This window comes from Anolis carolinensis, chromosome 4 (genome assembly GCF_035594765.1).
Source record: "Anolis carolinensis isolate JA03-04 chromosome 4, rAnoCar3.1.pri, whole genome shotgun sequence".
NCBI classification, from domain to species: domain Eukaryota; kingdom Metazoa; phylum Chordata; class Lepidosauria; order Squamata; family Dactyloidae; genus Anolis; species Anolis carolinensis.
In genome coordinates, this window is record NC_085844.1 from 69,855,976 (window position 1) to 69,875,114 (window position 19,139).

At 40.6% G+C, this 19,139-nt stretch overlaps 1 protein-coding gene across 1 annotated transcript in view; it reads left to right on the forward strand.

Annotated features, from left to right (window-relative positions):
• The first annotated feature begins 1,117 nt into the window (after window positions 1–1,117).
• The window catches only part of znf407 (zinc finger protein 407), a 394,840-nt gene continuing 376,818 nt past the window's right edge, over window positions 1,118–19,139 (forward strand). Inside the window, exon 1 of the mRNA XM_062980599.1 lies at window positions 1,118–1,225. The gene's annotated coding sequence lies outside the window, so the exon portion shown is untranslated. The remainder of the gene's footprint in view (window positions 1,226–19,139) is intronic.

The window sequence follows — 19,139 nt, forward strand, 5'->3', positions numbered from 1 at the left end:
TTTTTCTCTGAGTGGCTCTTTGTCTTTACTTTCATGGCTTGTTCTTGGCCTTGCAGCTCTTCTGATGTTTAGCCTGCAGAAGAGAAGGCTAAGAGGAGACATGATAGCCATGTACAAATGTGTGAGTGGAAGTCATAGGGAGGAGGGAGCAAGCTTGTTTTCTGCTGCCCTGCAGACTAGGACGCGGAACAATGGCTTCAAACTCCAGGAAAGGAGATTCCACCTGAACATCAGGAAGAACTTCCTCACTATGAGAGCTGTTCGGCAGTGGAACTCTCTCCCCCGGAGTGTGGTGGAGGCTCCTTCTTTGGAAGCTTTTAAACAGAGGCTGGATGGCCATCTGTCGGGGGTGCTTTGAATGCAATTTCCTGCTTCTTGGCAGGGGGTTGGACTGGATGGCCCATAAGGTCTCTTCCAACTCTACTATTCTATGATTCTATGTCTGTGGTGGAGTGTCCATTGGCATGTAGAGCCCAATTTAGGTGGTTTAGTTCACTTTGGAAGGGGTGGAATTTGCAGATTCTTTTTGCACAGTCTGCCAGGGCTTTAATTGTGCTTTTTTTATTTGGGTGTTGGCTGGAGTTTTTATGTAAGCATCTATACGTGTATGTAGGTTTTCTATAAACTGTGTGGACCAATTGTTGATTGGGATTGTGGATGACTAGGATATCTAGAAAAAGGAATCCTCTCACCTCTGCAGGACTCTACCGTATACCATGCAGCTGTGGACAAGTCTACATAGGGACCACCAAACTCAGCAGCCGAAGGGGAAATGGAAAGGGCCTGAGGCTGTTAGGAATTGTGGGAGTTGAAGTCCAAGACACCTGGAGGGAGGGCCCAAGTTGGCCCATGCCTGGTGTAGATGAATACAGTGCTGAATATTTAAGTCATCCTTGTTTTCAGTATATCTTATGCAAGCAGCAACTGGAAAATGGATACTGATTTCGGCTATAGTGTATTTCTAGGTATAGTGTCTCTCTTAAGCATTATCACTTCAGCGTGGCAGTAAAAAAAAAGCACCGACGCTGCTTTGCTTTTAAGCAATTCCAACTGCGAGAGTGAGAGACAGAGGAAAGGACACTTCCGCCATGGCTTCTCTGGCTCCCTGGCCCCGCCCCTTCTGACGTCACGCCTCACGCTCGGCAGTGACGCGCGACGGCGGAGGTACGGCACGCCACTTGTGACCAAGATCATCACAAGCGGAGGAGACGGCTCCCCCCGCCCGGTGAGTAAAAAAACCACCCTCGGCGCCCGCCCGGCTCCTCAGGGCGTTCCCTGCTCCGGGCCGTGGCAGGCACTTGGTCGCGGGGCGCCTGCTTCCCTCAGGACTTCCCACAGGCCCGTTTCTCTTTCCCCAGGGCTTTTTGGGCCTCTGCGCTGCCGTCGTTTTCTTCTCCTCCTTCCTCTACTCCGGGGAAACGTCGTCTCGGCCAATCCGTGCCCGTTGCTCAAAGTTGTGAGCCGCTTCCCGATTGGATGGCGACGGGATGAGGCGAACGGCGATTGGCTCATGCTACTATTGGCTCGCCTCTTTTTTTAAACGGGAGAAGAAGGCTTGACGGGTGTTCCTACTGCGCATGCGGAAGCCTTTTGTGGGCATTGGCTTCTTGGGTCATTATAGCGCATGTGCTGTGCCTGACTTTCTCCCAGCACAGTGCGCATGCGCAGCTTTTCAAGTTCTTTCTCTGACTTTTAAGACTTGCTGGTTTATTTTTAAAGGTGATACTACGTTCCTTCCCCCCCTCAATTTGATACATTTTGCTATTCTGCAAACTACAGTACTTCCCTTTGTGTTGCTGTGATTTTTCCGGGCTGTATGGTCATGTTCCAGAAGCATTCTCTCCTGACGTTTCGCCCATATCTGTGGCATGCATATTCAGAAGTTGTGAGGTCTGTTGGAAACTAAGCAAGTGGGGTTTATATATCTGTGGAATGTTGAGGGTGGGAGAAAGAACTCTTGTCTGTTTGAGGCAAGTGTGAATGTTGCAATTGGCCACCTTGATTAGCCCTGAATGGCCTTCCAGCTTCAAAGCCTTGTTGCTTCCTCCTGAGGGAATCACCCAAACACAAATCAAGGAACATGAAAGGCACTGCAGACTAATTCAACCAGAGAAGTCAGTCATAGCAGAGCACTTGAACTAACCCGGACACAGCATATTATTTGAGAACACAGAAATGCTGGACCATCATGTCAGACTACACAGAAAAGCCATTGAAATCCACAAGCATGTGAACAATTTCAGCAGAAAGAAGGAAACCATGAAAATGAACAAAATAAGTCTGCCAGTATTTAAAAAACTCTAGCACCTGGACAGTAAAGAGCAACACTCTGAAAACGGGAATTCCTGACATGAAACAATCAGGGCCAGCTAACACCTCCCAACAAAGGATTCCCTCAGGCAGGAAACAGCCAGGCTGTGAAGCTGAAAGGCTATTCAATGCTAATCAAGTTGGCCAATGGCAGCATTCACACTTGCCTCCAACAGTCAAGAGTTTTTTCTCCCACCCTGGACCTTCCACAGATATATAAACTTCAATTTCCTAGTTTCCAACAGACCTCACACCTCTGAGGATGCCTGCCATAGATGTGGGTGAAATGCCAGGAGATCATGCTTCTGGAACATGGCCATACAGCCCAGAAAACCCACAGTATGGTTTTATGCACAAAATTATTTAAAATTGCCTTCAGTTTATGCATATATGAAATATAAATGAATTTTGTGGTTAGACTCAGGTCCTATTTTCTCATTATGTGTGTATATTGTAGAAATCCAAAATATTTCTGGTACCAAGCATTTCCGATAAGGGGTACTTGACCCAAGCGAAGAAAAATATCAAGAACACCCAGAGGGAGGCTTATTGGCCCATTTTTAAAAAATCTAATGTGTACTTAGTGTATGCTTGCTACAAGAAAGGAAACATCTGTAGACATTCTTAAGTAGAAATGATGCCCACTTAGCAAGTGAGTAGAAGTAAACTAACTTGATATGTTAGCGAAATAAGTATAGGCATGTTAGGAATTGTGGGAGTTGAAGTCCAAAACAACTGGAGGCCTAAAGTTTGCCTATGTCTGAACTAGAGACTTCATCACGTTTTCACACGCAAAAGAGCTTAAACAGTGGGATTTGATCTGTCAGATTCTTTCATGTTCAATAGTTTCAGTGACGTGGGGAAATGAGTGTTGGTTCCTATGGGCAGTCTCCTATGCTGCACTTCTGTTACAAAATCCTCCTGCATGAGCCTGGAACAGTATTTTAAAAAAAATTAATCCTAAGAATTAGCGCAATTGTAAAATATCACCGCTTTGCTTTCACTGCATTTTCTCCATAGTAATATATATAGGCTTTCAAAATTGTGCTATTGCTAAAAATTTTAATTTTTTGTGCCTTAAAAAAACTATTATAGGAAGTTAGAACTGATGAAGTCCTACTTTGGGGTATTCAGGGAAAGGCAAGCTGCCCAGCTTTCCCATCCTCTTCCTTGCTGTGTTAATTCAGTGCAAATTGCCTTGCACATTTGAATTTCGTTTGTATCAATGGAAGTCAGCAGAAGACAAAATGGGAGGAAGAGAGAAACTGGGAAATTATAAAAACATATGAAGAAATGGAAATTACAGTAGAGTAATTGGGACTGTTTTTCAAATCAGGACAGTTGGAGAGTGTGATAATCCTATTTGAAAATGTTAACTGAAGATAAAATGTAAAGCCCTTTAATAACCTGTTTGTAAATTCTTACCTGAATGGCCAAATTTATAAACTCTGCTTTATCACAAAATTTAAGGTGGTGAATAAATATATAATGTATAGTTAGCCCTCCATATTAGCTGGGATTAGAGATGCAGGACCCCTATGAAAGTCAATTAAAATAGTTTTTTTCAAAAACCTGGGAGGACGCCTCTCTCTGAATCCCCGGGTCCTCAGATGTGACTCTCTGACCAACTTCTGACAAATATTGACCACAGTGTCACCCTGAGGGACTTGGAGATCCCAGAGAGACCATATTAATCAAATCTGCAAAAGTTAAAGCTGCATATTTGAAGTCACAACTGTATCATCATCATCTTACAATAAGAAAAACATAAATAAAAGAGGGGTGGAAAGGATGGAAATATATCCAGAAAAACAAAATCCCTTGCTGTCAGAATAACTATGCTTTGCACCAATTATATAATTCCATGGCATGGGTTTTCAGAATATACTGCATGCTCAGTTCCTGGATATTAGAACCAACTGAATGTAGACCTTCCATATTCTCAATATCCCATCATTTTTTCTCTAAGGCATTTAAAAAGCAGAGTTGCCCGTGTTGTCCGTAGAAAAATAAGTGAGATTCATACCATCACAAAGCCCAATCAAAATATCACAAAATAATAATTGTCTGGATTATTCTGAACTCTTGAATAGGATTGAATTGCATTGGCTTGTTACTAAGGAAATAAAAAACAGTACTACTATGATGGCCTGGATGCCATATTTTCTCTTTAAAAATATGCACAGATGAAAATTGCAAGCTCTTTCTAAAATGTCAGAAACAGGATACTTTACATTGCAAAATCATGGGGTGGGGAGACCATGTAATATTTGGAAGTGGTTCTCATACGTTTTTTCCCTCTCATTCCATTTCTGAACATGCATACAGTTCATTACTGCTAATGGTAGTTGCTCTTAAACCAGGATTAGATCTCAATTTATGATTGCAATTTGGGAACAAACTAGTTGTAACTATTTGCAGCTTTTCTGCTTTCACTGCCAAGCAGAATCTCCACCTTCCAAGAATGGAAAGCAAGAAATCTTTGGGATTCCTGTGGAATGTATGTGACTTCAAGTTGCTTCTTGACTTATGTTGATCCCATACATTTCTCATAGAGTTTTCTTAGACAGTGTATGTGACTTTTATAATGGATTGATGATGATAAATGGAAGGTTTTATGTGTACTTGTGATCCAGTCACCCGCAGAACAATAACATGCCACTCAGGCTTGCAGAACAAAATACAAGAACTTTACTGATTCCAAGAGATCAAAAAAACAGTAGTATTTACAATGGTCCCTCTGATCACTTACAGAAGTGCACAGTCATAAACAGTCCCTTTTCAGTCCACAAATCTGCTTCAGAGAAGAATACAAGTCTGATTCTTCATCCTCTTTTCTCAGCAGCAAACAGTCCTCAAAATAGCAAGGCCTCTCTGAGTACACAGCTCTCTTCGTCAGCAGTACTCAGTCAGTACTGAAAAACTTGTCCAAACTGGTTCTGCAGCAGCAGAACAGAAACAATATCAAAATTAATCCCCAGGTCTTTGCAGGCCCAGCCAATTGGCTTCATGCACTATTTTCCAGTTAACACACATCACAGTGCCTTTGCAAATTAAGACAACTTTGCCAGTTTTTCATATGAAATATAGCTTACAGCATTTTTCGGTGGTCTCCCACCCAAATACTAAATAGGATTGACCCTCCTTTGCTTCCAAAATCAGATGAGATCTGGTGCCGTTTTGGTATTTGGGCCTCCCAATAATTCTTATCTATTTAGTAATCAGAGATTTTGAGTTGTGAACCAGGTGTGTTGTTTAAGTATAGTTTTTTTTTTGTTTTCTCAGCTATGTGAATATCAACAGGTAACAGAAAAATTCCTCTGTTTTTTTAGGCTGAATACTGAACTGCATGATACAAATTTGAGCTTTATGGGTGACAGTCCTATATTTCCCTCTGTGAACTGCCAGTTCTGGGGTTCCATTGGCTAATAGCCATGATTTTAAAGTGGAATAACAGTGTTATAATTGTGTCGTGTGTAAGTGTCCTAGAGGATGCCAGACCCAAAGTTCTGCCTTCCAATATTTTGCTATGTCTCCTCCCCCCAAAGATCTCAAGTTGCTGCCTCAGCATAGTTTCAACCTTATTATGGAGTGGTCTTTTTTCTGTTTTTGTTCCTTCATTTGGTTCCTTCATATTGCCCAATGTAATGGCTATTGTCAATTGACAATATAGGAGGGAGGAGAAGCCTGATGGAAGTGGCTTATTGACAGAGTTAATGTTTCTTCAACCTTGTTTGGTCCTTCTTGAGATCATTGCCACTCTCAAACATAGAAAGTTCAGAACTCTCCCTTGAATGGTGGTTCTCAATCAATGGGTCCCCAGGTGTTTTGGCCTACAGCTCCCAGAAATTCCAGCCAGTTTACCAGCTGTTAGGATTTCTGGGAGTTGAAAGCCAAAATATCTGGGGACCCACAGGTTGAGAACCACTGCTCTAGGGGCTGATCTCCACACATCCCTTACAACCTTGAACAAGGTGTAGAGGAGAAAAAAGAGTATGTCATCTGCATACCTGTGCCATCACACTGCCATTCTCCAGATGATCTTTCCAGTGGGTTAATGCAGCACAGCAGAAAAGATTACAATCAGCTTTTGGTCCTCTTTTCCGTGTGCCTTTATGTTCATTTTCATGAGACAGAGGGCATTTTAATGCAACAATCCGGAGATTGAATGGGTGGAAATGTGCTCTTTTCTGTAATTCCTGTGATGGAATTTGGTGTATCTTATTGACCATACTTTCACACTGCCAAGTTTGTGTCAAATATTCCTTGCTACGTAGAGCCTTCTTTAGACATGGCTATTATTTTGTCAGTACCAAATGAGAACAACAAAGCAATAGGTAATTTGATATTAGGGGCTCTTTTGTACTCTTGTAAAAGTGTTTGGCGGAATTGAGGATGGCTAAGCTTTATTTGCCCTGGGTGGCGCAGTAGATTAAACCACTGAGCTGCTGAAGTTGCTGACCGAAATGTAGGTGATTTGAATATGGGGAGCGGGGTGAGCTCCTGCTGTTCGCCCCAGCTTCTGCCAACCTAGCAATTCAAAAACATGCAAATGTGAGTAAATCAATAGGTACTGCTCCGGTGGGAAAGTAACTGCATGCCATGCGGTCATGCCGGCCACATGACCTTGGAGGTGTCTACAGACATCGCTTAGAAATTGAGATGAGCACCAACCCACAGAGTCGGACACGACTAGACTTAATGTCAGGAAAAAACCTTTACTTTTACTTAAGTTTTATCTTACATAGGTGTGACCATTCCATGACTTGTGCTGTATACTATGGTTCAGATTAGTTTTTCTATATTATGATCCATTGGTTGCAATCAAAAACATAATGACTTGTGGAACATGGCTGGGGACAAGAATTAAGGAGGCTTTGTGCAGACCTCTGTTGGTCCCACCACTGTCTCCACTTGTGATAACTCTTCTGACACCATGGGCATCACAATCTTATCAATACAGTATGTCACCAGTATCCATGGGGATACTGTCTAAGATCCTCAGTGGATACCTGAAACCTTAAAAATAGTGAATCCTGTGTTTTGACTGTACTTGGGCCGGAAACATACTATAGAAGTGTACGGGAAAACCTAGTAAGGCCCACAAACATTTCCAGGGGGATTCCAGAGCACTGAGTTAGGACAGTTAAAATTGTTCAAACTACAGTAGAGTCTCACTTATCCAACATAAACGGGCCGGCAGAACGTTGGAAAAGCGAATATGTTGGATAATAAGGAGAGATTAAGAAAAAGCCTATTAAACATCAAAATAGGTTATGATTTTACAAATTAAGCACCAAAACATCATGTTATACAACAAATTTGACAGAAAAAGTAGTTCATTACACATTGATGCTATGTAGTAATTACTGTATTTATGAATTTAGCACCAAAATATCACAATGCATTGAAAACATTGACTACAAAAATGTGTTGGATAATCCAGAACATTGAATAAATGAGACTCTATTGTATATTCTGCTGTGGAGATGCATCATGCGTTTTAGTGTAGCAACACTATTAAGGGTGTGTGTATAAACAAAATGTATTTAGCAGCATAAGATAAAATTCACAATTACTTGGTCAAACACATGTGAATATAATACAGTGTTGTAGCTTAGCTCTAACAGAACACTTACATAGTTATTCTAATTAACCTTCATAGTACATATTCTACTCTCTCTTACTGACCAATCCCAATGATTGCATAATTTCATCTGCTGAATGCTAGTTTTGTTTCTTTACAGTTTTGTTTTTCTGTTTTTAGCTTTTTATAGCTGGTTTTTCAGCTTAGAAATGGAGAGGAGCACCAACCCCCAGAGTCGGACACGACTGGACTTAACGTCAGGGGAAACCTTTACCTTTACCTTTATGTTTTTAATATTTTGTAATATTTAGTTTGGCTTTTGGTGAATGTTTAATGAGAGGAGAAAGCTGAGCATGCATTTCTTAAATGAGGTACACCCAGCTGATTCCCTATCCAGAGATTGTGCCAGCCCTGGAAATAGAGAGAGTGATTTATGACACTTAGGAAAGCAGTTCTCTATATTCAGGTCATCAGATCTCAACTATGGCAATCAAATGCCCTTTTAAGACACCAAGGAGCTTGGTGAAGAGTGTCCTCTTGAGACCCAACCCTGACACCTTTTTCTTACAGCACCCTGTGCCACTGAAATAAAAAGAATAAATATGCATATAATAGTTTCCCAAAAATGTATATCTATATTTGACATCAGAGTCTTTAGATTGGAATGTTTAGATTTTATGACTGAAGCTAAAGGAAATATTTACACACCATATTCAGAATATTTTAAAAGGTGTCTCATTTTCTTTTTCTACTTTTCTTGTCAGCAAATGAAGAGATGAGATTATCAAAAGGCATTTCTCACAGTAGATCCTGTTCTATTGATAGAACAGATAATGATGACAGCTTTGACTAGCACAGTGGAACATAAACTTATTTAAATAAGCCTCATTTGAAGAATGTTCTTTTTCCTTCACAATTTGAAATAGGCAGAGTTAGATAAAGGCAGAGACCTATGTTAACAATTGGAAAGGCTTCAACTGAGTTTTTATTTAAATTACATTCAAACTGCTATCTGCAGTACTCATATCCATCACATTCCTCTGCAAAATCGAAGAAACAAATAAAATGTTTTCGAAGGACAGTGAAATTTAGAGATCATTTGAGTAAAGCTTTTGCATTCCATTCCCAGTGTACTATATATTTTTTCCAAGCGAAAGCAGTTTTCCAATTCAAGTTGGAATATATCTTAGGATTCATCTACACTGTAGAATGAAGGCAGTTTGTGTACCATATGTAAAACTATAAATAATTTGAAAAGCATGATCTTGAAACAATGTTGTTTTATAAAACTTTGTAGAATAAAAATTATTGTATATACTCATCAATAGGTCTAGAAATGTTACTTTAATAAATCACCCCCCCCCCCAAAAAAAACTGGGCTGACTTACCCACAGGTCAATGTAAGTACCATACCTTATTTAAAAAAGGAACTGTCTCTAAGCACAGTGGTGAAAAGTGAAAGTTTATTCCATTCCAAAAGAATCTGAAAGAAGCACCAGTACTGTTCCATTATCGGGGCAGAAGCCACTAGCGGGTGCTAGAGAGAGAAGAATAGTCCATTTTATCAGAGGGAGTTGAAGGAGGGAAACCATTTCCTCCGTTTTTGCTAGATATTTCCTCTCCCGCATTCCCATATCATAAATGAGAGTTGTTTCCACAAAGGGGGCATGGGTGGGGGGAATAATAGGAAAACGGGGAAATGGTTTTCCTCCTTCAACCCACCCCACCGCTATAAAATGGATTATCCTTCTCTCTCTATCGCCCCCTAGTGGCCTCCACCCAGATAATGGGACAATACCGAAGGACTAAACTCGCTCTATTTGCGTCATGACTATGCTTCTGACCTTTTTGAAGGCCCAAGTAAGAAAAGGGCAGCCAGAGGCAACTGGCCCCAAGGCAGTGCTGACACTTTTCCTTCTCTGTGGAATGGCCCTCAACTTATTCATGAGTCATATCCATCACTTTGGGCTCAAAACCTGCCCTCGACTTATATGTGAGGTAAACTTATACATGAGTACATGTGGTAAATCACCATGATTCAACTCATCAATTTGAACATCTATAAGCAATCTGTAAGTCTGGTTTCAGACCTGGGCACAGTACCGAGATGGCTTTGGTCGCCTTGGTGGATGGCCTCCGCAGGGAACTAGACAGGGGGAGTGTGACCCTGTTGGTTCTCTTGGACATCTCAGCAGCTTTCTATACCCTCAACCATGGTATCTTTCTGGGACGGCTCTCTGAGATGGGCCTTGGGGACACGGCTTTGCTGTGGCTCTAGTCCTTCCTGGAGGGCTGATCTCAGTTGGTGAAGCTGGGGGACACCTGCTCGGACCCCTGGCCATTGAGCTGTGGGGTCCCACAAGGTTCCATTCTGTCCCCCATGCTTATTAACATCTACATGAAACCACTGGGAGAGGTCGTCTGGAGTTTTGGAGTTCGGTGACATCTCTATGCAGACAACACTCAACTCTACTACTCTTTTCCACCAACATCCAAGGAAGCCCCTCAGATTCTGGACCAGTGCCTGGCCCCTGTGATGGGCTGGATGAGGGCGAACAAGCTGAGGCTAAATCCTGACAAGACAAATGTCTGACCAGGGTATAGGATGGCAACCTGTGCTCGATGGGGTCACACTCCCCCTGAAGACACAGGTCCGCAGTCTGGGGGTCCTCCTGGATTAAGCACTGACACTTGATGCTCAGGTGTCGGGGTGGCCAGGAGGGCCTTCGCACAACTAAAAGTGGTGCGCCAGCTGTGACTGTACCTCAGGAAGTCTGATCTGGCCATGATGGTCCATGCCTTGGTTACCTCTAGATTGGACTGTTGTAATGCACTTTGCGTGGGGCTGCCCTTGAAGACGGCCCGGAAACTTCAATTGGTCCAACACTCGGCAGCCAGGCTACTAACTGGAGTGAACTGCAGGGAGCAGTCAACCCCCCTGTTCAAGGCTACCATTTTCTTTCCGAGCCCAATTCAAGGTGCAGGTCATCACCTACAAAGCCCTAAATGGTTCGGGACTTGCCTACCTTCGCGACTGCATTTCCCCCTATGAACCTTCTCGATCTCTTCGATCTTCAGGGGAGGCCCTCCTCTCGCTACCGCCTCTGTCTCAAGCAAAGCTTGTGGGGACGAGGGAGAGGGCCTTCTCTGTGGTGGCCCCCCGGCTGTGGAACTTGCTACCCAAGGAGATTAGGCAAGCACCTACCCTCTTAGTCTTTAGGAAGAGCATAAAAACCTGGCTTTTCCAGCAGACTTTTGTAAATACTCACCCATGTCAGGTTCTCGTTCCAGTGACCATTACCATATTTGATGCACTTTATTTTATCCCTATAGTTAGAAACAATCCCAACGTCTACCTCATCCCAAGTCTCCTATCAATTGTAGGCTTTTTACTTCATTCTCTAGTTTACATTAATCATTCCTCGCACTTTGGCCTAGTTTGTTTTTATAATCTTTACTCAGGTTTTTAGACTATGTTTAATTGATTACTGTGTTTTTTAATGTTTAATATGTATAATTGTATTTTATGTTATGTGTTTGATTGTAATTTATCTGGGCTTGGCCCCATGTAAACCGCCCCGAGTCCCCTTGGGGAGATGGAGGCAGGGTATAAAAATAAAGTTATTATTATTATTTGTAACTTGAGGATTGCCTTATAGGGATAAACATTATAAAGCCTAAAAACTGGCTTTCACATCTTTCAAGTAACTTTCCCTTATTTTATTTTTGTAGTCAGGACAACCCTTGCATTGACTTTTCCCTATCATGTCCACAGATTTAACTGTAAATTATTTGCAAGTCAAAGGTTTAAAACTGATAAGCTAATGAAGACTTTTCCATAAGCATGCTATATGGCATCCTTTTGAGTTTACATCTGAGGTTTTAATGAATACTGCCCCAGTTATCCTTATCATAGAATTTGAGATGCTCATTTTACAGCTTCTCTTAAAGAGCAAAAGGGCAATTTGGCTATCTAATTTAATGAAAAGCATGGTGTTCTAATCAGGTTAAAGTAGATAAGGGGTTTATGATAGTATTCTGAAGGCACAGCACATACAGAAATGAGATCTTCATTTTCCTTATTGTAATAGACACCTAAATTAACCAGACCAGTTTCGGTCTGATCTTGTGTCTAGTTTTGAGAGTGAGGTGGCTTTGAGTTTATGATGAATTATTTGCATTGGGAGATAAACCTGTTGTTTTTAAATACAGTCTGTTGGTTATCTTAGATATTTCTTTATTTTTCAGTATTTGGACCATTTTGCCAGGATGTGGGTTACAAACCCATCTACGTATCTTTAATCATTTCTGCTAAGTCTGCAAAGCAAAATATTAGGTAGAGTGGTGCAAGTATACATTTAAAGGGGTGATCATTACTTTCAAAGCCCCTATTCAGTTTTGAACCACATTTTAAAATGAGTGGGGCTTGGCACAAAATCCTGCTTATATACAGAATTCCCATTCCATGTTCCACCATTGTGAAAACTGTCTTTGTTGGTTACATTGGAGAGGACGAGTTTGATGACAGTGTCATGACACTGGAAATCCTTCCCACAGTTTATAATAATAATTACAGTATATAATGTATATTAAGACTGGGTTATATGTATGTTTAAGACTGCATTTCAATCATTTCCACCCTATTGACAGGTCTTTGGCCCCCAACCCATTGAATAATTGGGGACTGCCTGTATTAGAAGCAGTAGAAGTAAGTAGGTCTTTTTCCTTTAAAGGTTTCCAGTTTTTCATTAATGGTTGTGTGTTAGTATTATAATTGGACCAGATAAGCATCTTGTAATTATGATAAATATTCCAGAGAGGTAAAATATCTCCACTTCAGATTTTTATTTGAAGGCTGCTTCTTACGTTTGCCTTGCATGCAGACACTCCGTCCCTGCAGTCAGCAGCACTACTGAAAGGATCCAAATGGAAGAAGACAGTTTGGTAACAAACCTCCCAGGGTTCATGAATGTTATTATCATATGCATGAAACTTTTGAATACTTGACAACTTTTTTCTTTCAAAAGGATGAATATTATAGGATCAGCATTAGTTGCTTGTCTTCGTGCAAGAGAATTGTAGAATTTAGATGAAAAAGGCTACAGTGGCTCGGAATATTTATTGTTTTGAGCAAAGTTGTTTTGTATGCAAAGTGGGGACATAGCTTTCTTTAGGGACAAAACTGTAGAAGATTCTAGGTTCCATAATCTATTGCAGGAGTGGGAATTGTGCAGTCTTTTGGATGTTAGTGAACTGCAACTCTTAGCATTTTTACCATTGACAGTGCTGCCCAGGGCTGCTAGGAATTGCAGACAAGCAACCTCTGGAATAGTGGTTTTCAACCTGTGGATCCCCAGATGTTTTGGCCTACAACTCCTGGAAATCCCAGCCAATTTACCAGCTGTTAGAATTTCTGGGAGCTGAAGGCCAAAAACATCTGGGGACCCCAGGTTAAGAACCACTGTACTAAGAATATTTGGAGAGGCCCTTCTCTCTGTTTCATCACCTTCCCAAGCTTCTATTATGAAAGCAAGGGAGAAGATCTTTTTGTTACACAGCTCCTAAACTTTGGAATTCCTTCATGAGTCCCACTCTGGTCCAAATTTTGGGTTTTTCTCTATGCTGTCATCATATGAGAGATTGCTGTGAGCTCCCCCCCCCCCTTTTTTTTTTTTCTCCTTGCAACAAAATCATGGTTATGGTGATGGGTCACAGCATGGAGAAATTTATCACATCATGATTTTCACTAGTTTTTGAGAGGGATGCTTTTGGCGTAGCTGTTTTTGATGTCCTTATGCCTAATATTTAGTGAATAACCTTCACTGAACTCGGTGGGATTTACTTCTGAGTCAACTTTATAAAATTGCACTGTTAACTAATTCAGTTTTTCTAGATTTACCTCTGCATTACCTTTACGTCTTGCTGGAGAAAAATCCATAATCTTTGTGATCATTCTGTAGAAACACATGTTTCTCTTTTATTGTATCTTTTTCGTGTTTTATATAAACTACACAGCAAAACTTTAGGACTTCTGTTTGGTGTTCCAGATCGTATTTCATACATAATTTCTGGGCATTAGTATTAATTAATCACATTGTGATAGAGTTTAGGATACAGCAGACTCACTTTTAAGCAAATTCTGTATTTTCCCCATGCCCTGAAAACCTCTGTACCCAATAAGATTATCTTTTGTGGAGTTAGAGAAGTCGGGAAAACATGTTTACATTTAACGAAAACCTTAAATAAACATGGTCCAGTTGTGGAAGAAAAAAAATTAATATCCCTGTCAAGGACTTTTCTGAAATAAAGCTGCACAAGGAGCGTTGTTTTATAAAACAAGATTGTTAGAGTCTTGTAATTTGTCTAGCCCATCAGAATTGCCAAACATGGATAATTACATAATTTCACACTTTTCCAGGAAAGTCAACCCTTGATTAAGCAGTTGACAGCCTGTGAGATTTTGTTCATTGACACTTGATGTCTGTATTGCCTACATTTGTGGTGATCGCAGTCTGAGTGAGGTTACTGAGATTCAAACCATTTCCTTTGAAAGAGATTTTGCTTTGACAGATAGGGAAAGTTCTGCTTTTAGAGATATGAAGTTTTGAAATGCATAAATACTTTCCTCCTCTACTTTGAGCTTTCTTGCTTTCTGCTGATGCCAGTATCTTGGTTTCTGCTTCTCAGTATCTTGGTTGTTGCTGTCTTTCACTGCACTGATGTTTTCATATTTATTTTATTCTTCTATGCTTCACTTTCTTCCAGCCATCTCCCCCTTACCCCTTTAAACAAAGGGATATGGTAATATAAACCCTAATAGGAAGAAGCACTGTTTAACTCAGTTGGGGTGCTACTAATCCAATTGCCAAACGGAAACATAGCACAGCATGCCTTTTAATTTTTAAGTAACATGGAAACGTTGCATTCAAAATTTAGGGCACTATACCTCTTCTGTGAGACAGCAGTATTTTTCTGTGATTCCAATTCATAATGAATTACGGAACAGTATGGGATTGATAATTATTTTATCCATTTATTTATTTAAAGCATCTATTTCCCCTTCTTCAACCAAAACAAGGTTCCCAAAGTAATTTGCATTAAAGCAAGTTTGGAGAACTTCTTTTATCCTGAGGGCTGAATTCACTTTTGGAGAAGTTGGCAATGGTCTGCATTTCAGTATCCAAAGGCAAAAGGTGAAACCAGAAATACAACTCTATTTCAATGTAAAGATCTTAAATCCCAGTAACACAACCTTACAAAAGGATTTCACCCTTTAGAGTGGGAGAAAACCCCTATAGGTACTGGCAAACCACCAAATTGTGAAATGATGGCATAATACAGAAAAAATACATGGCCCCCAGAAGTCTGTTGAGTCTTTGAAACAAATTGGGCAACATGATAGTATTCCAGCCTAGTCAATAAATCAACTCTCAGGGCTGCAATTTTTCCTCATGCCAAACCCAACTTTGAAACTCAATTGAAATGGATAATTGGTATCATCTAAAAGTACCTGCAATTGCTCTACAACCAATCATTTCAGTACCTTCCCTAGAAAAGCTTTGGTTGTACTTGAATGTGTCAGTTTTTTTAGGAAATAGTTTCATGATCACTTATTTCAAGATGCAGTAGATCATCACCTCCTAATGAGACATGTATAGCCACCTGGACACTGCCAGTCATCCTTTGCTTCCTTGTAAAGGGTTATCAACCGGTACTTTCAGTTTCACTTACAACGAGCTCAACTTTCAATAACAGAATCCTATCCAACACCACATTGCAGGCAGTCCCCAAATTTCAAACAAGATAGGTTGTGTAGATTAGTTCTTAAGTTGAATTTGTATGTAAGTCAAAATAGGTACATTTTTAAAATGAAACTCCAGACACACACAGTAGCTTTCACCTCACTTTCTGTCCCTGTGACAATTAGATTTTGAAAAAAATGGTTTGTTGTGAAAATGAGGATTAGTGATAACACTTCAGTGAAGACACCTTTTCTCTTCCTTTCTCTGACTTCCTGATGTCTCACCCCAATTCTTTACTATAAGTCGTTTGTAAGTCGGATATTTGTAACTCGGGGACGGCCTCTACTATCCTTTTGATTACACTCAGAGATCAGACGACATGTATCCATCCATATTGTTACAGGCAGATCCCAATTATTCAGTGGATCTGCTCTTGTTCAGGGCTTCTTAAACTTCTTCCACCTGTGACACCTTTCCGCCCAAGAAATGTTTACGTGACCCCAGGTATGTAAAACAGATATACAAATCAAACAGTTGCATAATAATTCATAAAGACGTTTATTTTGAAACAGCTCTTTGGGATTTTAAAACAAATTTCCTCTTCTGCATGAATGATATAAAAAGAAATATACCCTTGTAGCCAGTGTTTTCATGGGCACATATGCCAGCACCAAGGTGAGGCATTGGGGAAAGTAGGAAGATGAAGTACAAGTGGGACACCTGAGTCAGGAGGCAAAATGGGCGAAAGAGAAGAAGAAGCTGGTCTAGACTCTACACCTCCCTTACTGTGGCAGAGACCCAATGAGGAGAGAGGGGAGGAGAGACTAACACTCAACCAGGGATGGGAAGCAAAGGGAAGAGAAGTGGGAGAGAAACACACAGGGCTGGGAACTGAAGGGAAGAGAGAAATTTGCAGGAGTGGGAGATGAAGGGAAAAGAACCAGGGGAAGAAGGGAAGGGGGCAAGAGGCGCATAGGTGAGACAGGCACCTCTTCCTTCTGCAGGCTTCAAGGCTGGTGTCCCCACCAAAGCCCGCCCTTCCTCCTCCTGATCATGCAGGCAGATTTAACCAGGTTCCGTGGTCAGAAGAGGACACCTCTCGCTCCTTACATTGCTTCTTTTCTGTTAGCCCCACCCTGTCAGAACTCTGCTTTTCCAAATTTGTCGTGACCCCAGATGAAAGCTACATTTGGGGTTGTGACCCATAGTTTACGAAGCCCTACTCTAGTTGGAAGTAATCATCCTATCCAGATCATTGTGTTGCCTGTATTAGTGGGCTTTTAAGCTTTTTTGACTGGAGTATTGGTCTATGAGAAGTACACTTTTGGAAATATATATATATAAGAAATGTTCTTGAAAAATGTGCTTTTTATTTAAACTGTCTGAATTTAAATAATAAAAAATAATTATTATATTTATTTATACCAAGCATTATTTCTCCCGAAGGAGACTCAAAGCTTCTTAACATAAAAGCATTCACATACAATATACAAATATGCAAACATTAAAACAGAATTAAATATAAACAGTATTTACAAATTCAGAATTAAAATCCATTAAAACATATTCAGTTAAAAGCCACAGCACCCCCTGACTTGATCTTAAAAACCTTCATCTTTAAAAGTCTGTCTGAATAAAAAAAGTTTTAGCCTGACGTTAGAAGGACAAACAGGGAGAGGGCGGTTCTGACTTCCCTGGGCAGGGAGTTCCAGAGCTGAGGGGCAGCCATTGAGAAGGTCCTCTCTCTCATTCCCACCAACCGAGCTTGAGATGGAGGTGGGACTGAGAGAAAGGTCTCTCCTGAAGATCTTAAGGCCTGGGCAGGTTCATACAAAGGGATGTGGTCAGCCAGATAGCCTGGACCTGAACCATCTACGGCTTTAAAGGTCATAACCAACACTTTGAATTGTGCCCCGAAACAGATGGACAGTCAATGGAGCTACTGCAACAGGGAGGTTGTCTGCTAATTCAAACATTCAAATCACATTTCCTTAAAATTTATGCTTTTCATATCCATTATTTCTCTCTCTTTCTCTCTGCTTTCCAGTGTATGAGAAATCTTATTATTCTGCTGCAGGAAACCTTCTGGCTGAAAACAAATAAAAGAGTCAAACTTTCTCAACTATGCAATGCTCTGGTTGAAATCAAATTATTTTCTTCTCCTGTAGGATTGTTTTAGAAAAGCAGCTATTGTATTCTAGATGTTCTTCCAACGTTATTTCAGTCTCTTCTGCCCCCTCTTCTTCCACTCGGCCATGCCACATTTAAGGCTCAAAGCAGTGATAAGAATGATCAGGCCACTCTAAAAACATCATAAAGACAGAGTAAATAATAAGTTATCCTTAAGGCAGGGTTTTGCAACTCCTAAATATATTTTGCTGTTTTAATTGTATGTAAGATGTCAAGATCTCACATGGTAGCCAAATCTGTTTATTTATCTCCAGTTGGTTTATCTTTCAACCATATAGTAAAATGCAATTTGTATCCTAAAACTCATGAATTCTATTTTTCAAACCACTCCTTCTTTGTAAGTGTGTGTACAATTTCGCCTATTGGGCAACTGAGTTTGTCCTTTTTTTTTCTTGCCCAAAATACACATATAGCCTTTGACGTGTACAAGTGATAGTGGACTCTGGTTTTAAATTTTGTTCTGTAGGATGTAATCCCTAGAGAACACCTTTTTAAAAAGCTGCAGTAAATATAACCTGGGCTATACCTTAAAAAGGGAAAATATTTTCCTTATTGTTTCAAGAAAAAAGGCAGCTGTCTTCTCCACCCTCATCCTTAGGAATTCTCTTCATGCTTGGTTCATTTTTATTTCCATATTAGCCATGGGCCATAACAGAGGTCTCAATGCTTCTTTGAAGAACTAGAATAAGTCTCTTTGCTTCTGTGCAAAAAATACTTTAGGAAGGCAGGAAGACAGGAATTATTGTTTCAGTCCAAGTCAGTTTTCATGTTGAATTTCCAGTTGTTTCCTTGCTAAGACACAACCATGAGGTTTGATGACACCCCCATGTTTTCTGCATATAGTAAGATGCCCATATCTACAATTTCACTTATCTGGTGTTCACATTTCAGCCATGGTGGGGAAGCAGGAACTATTGTCCCCATCTCTTCCAACTCCCTCTTGAAGCCAAGGCAATATATTGTGTTCACATTCACAGGACAACCTCAGGCTTTTTTTGGTTGAGGGGAGGGGGGGAGAGCAGAAATAATAGTTGTTAAATTCCAAAGCCTTGGACCGGGTCAAGAAAAGCAGGAGGAATTACCACTATTGTAGTTGCTAATTCCTGAAGCCTGAGCTGGGGGAGGGCGGAGCGAATTGACCACTGCTTCCAGAATGTCCTAATGCTCCTTTAAGGTTGTTGAGCAAAGGTTAGGCTTTATGGTGAAGACATGGCATCTGTTGGTCCGCAATCCAGAGTGTCTTCCCATTCTAGCTCAAAACTCCCAACAATTTTTCTTCTCAAATTGGGTAATCAAAATTCCAGAATTCA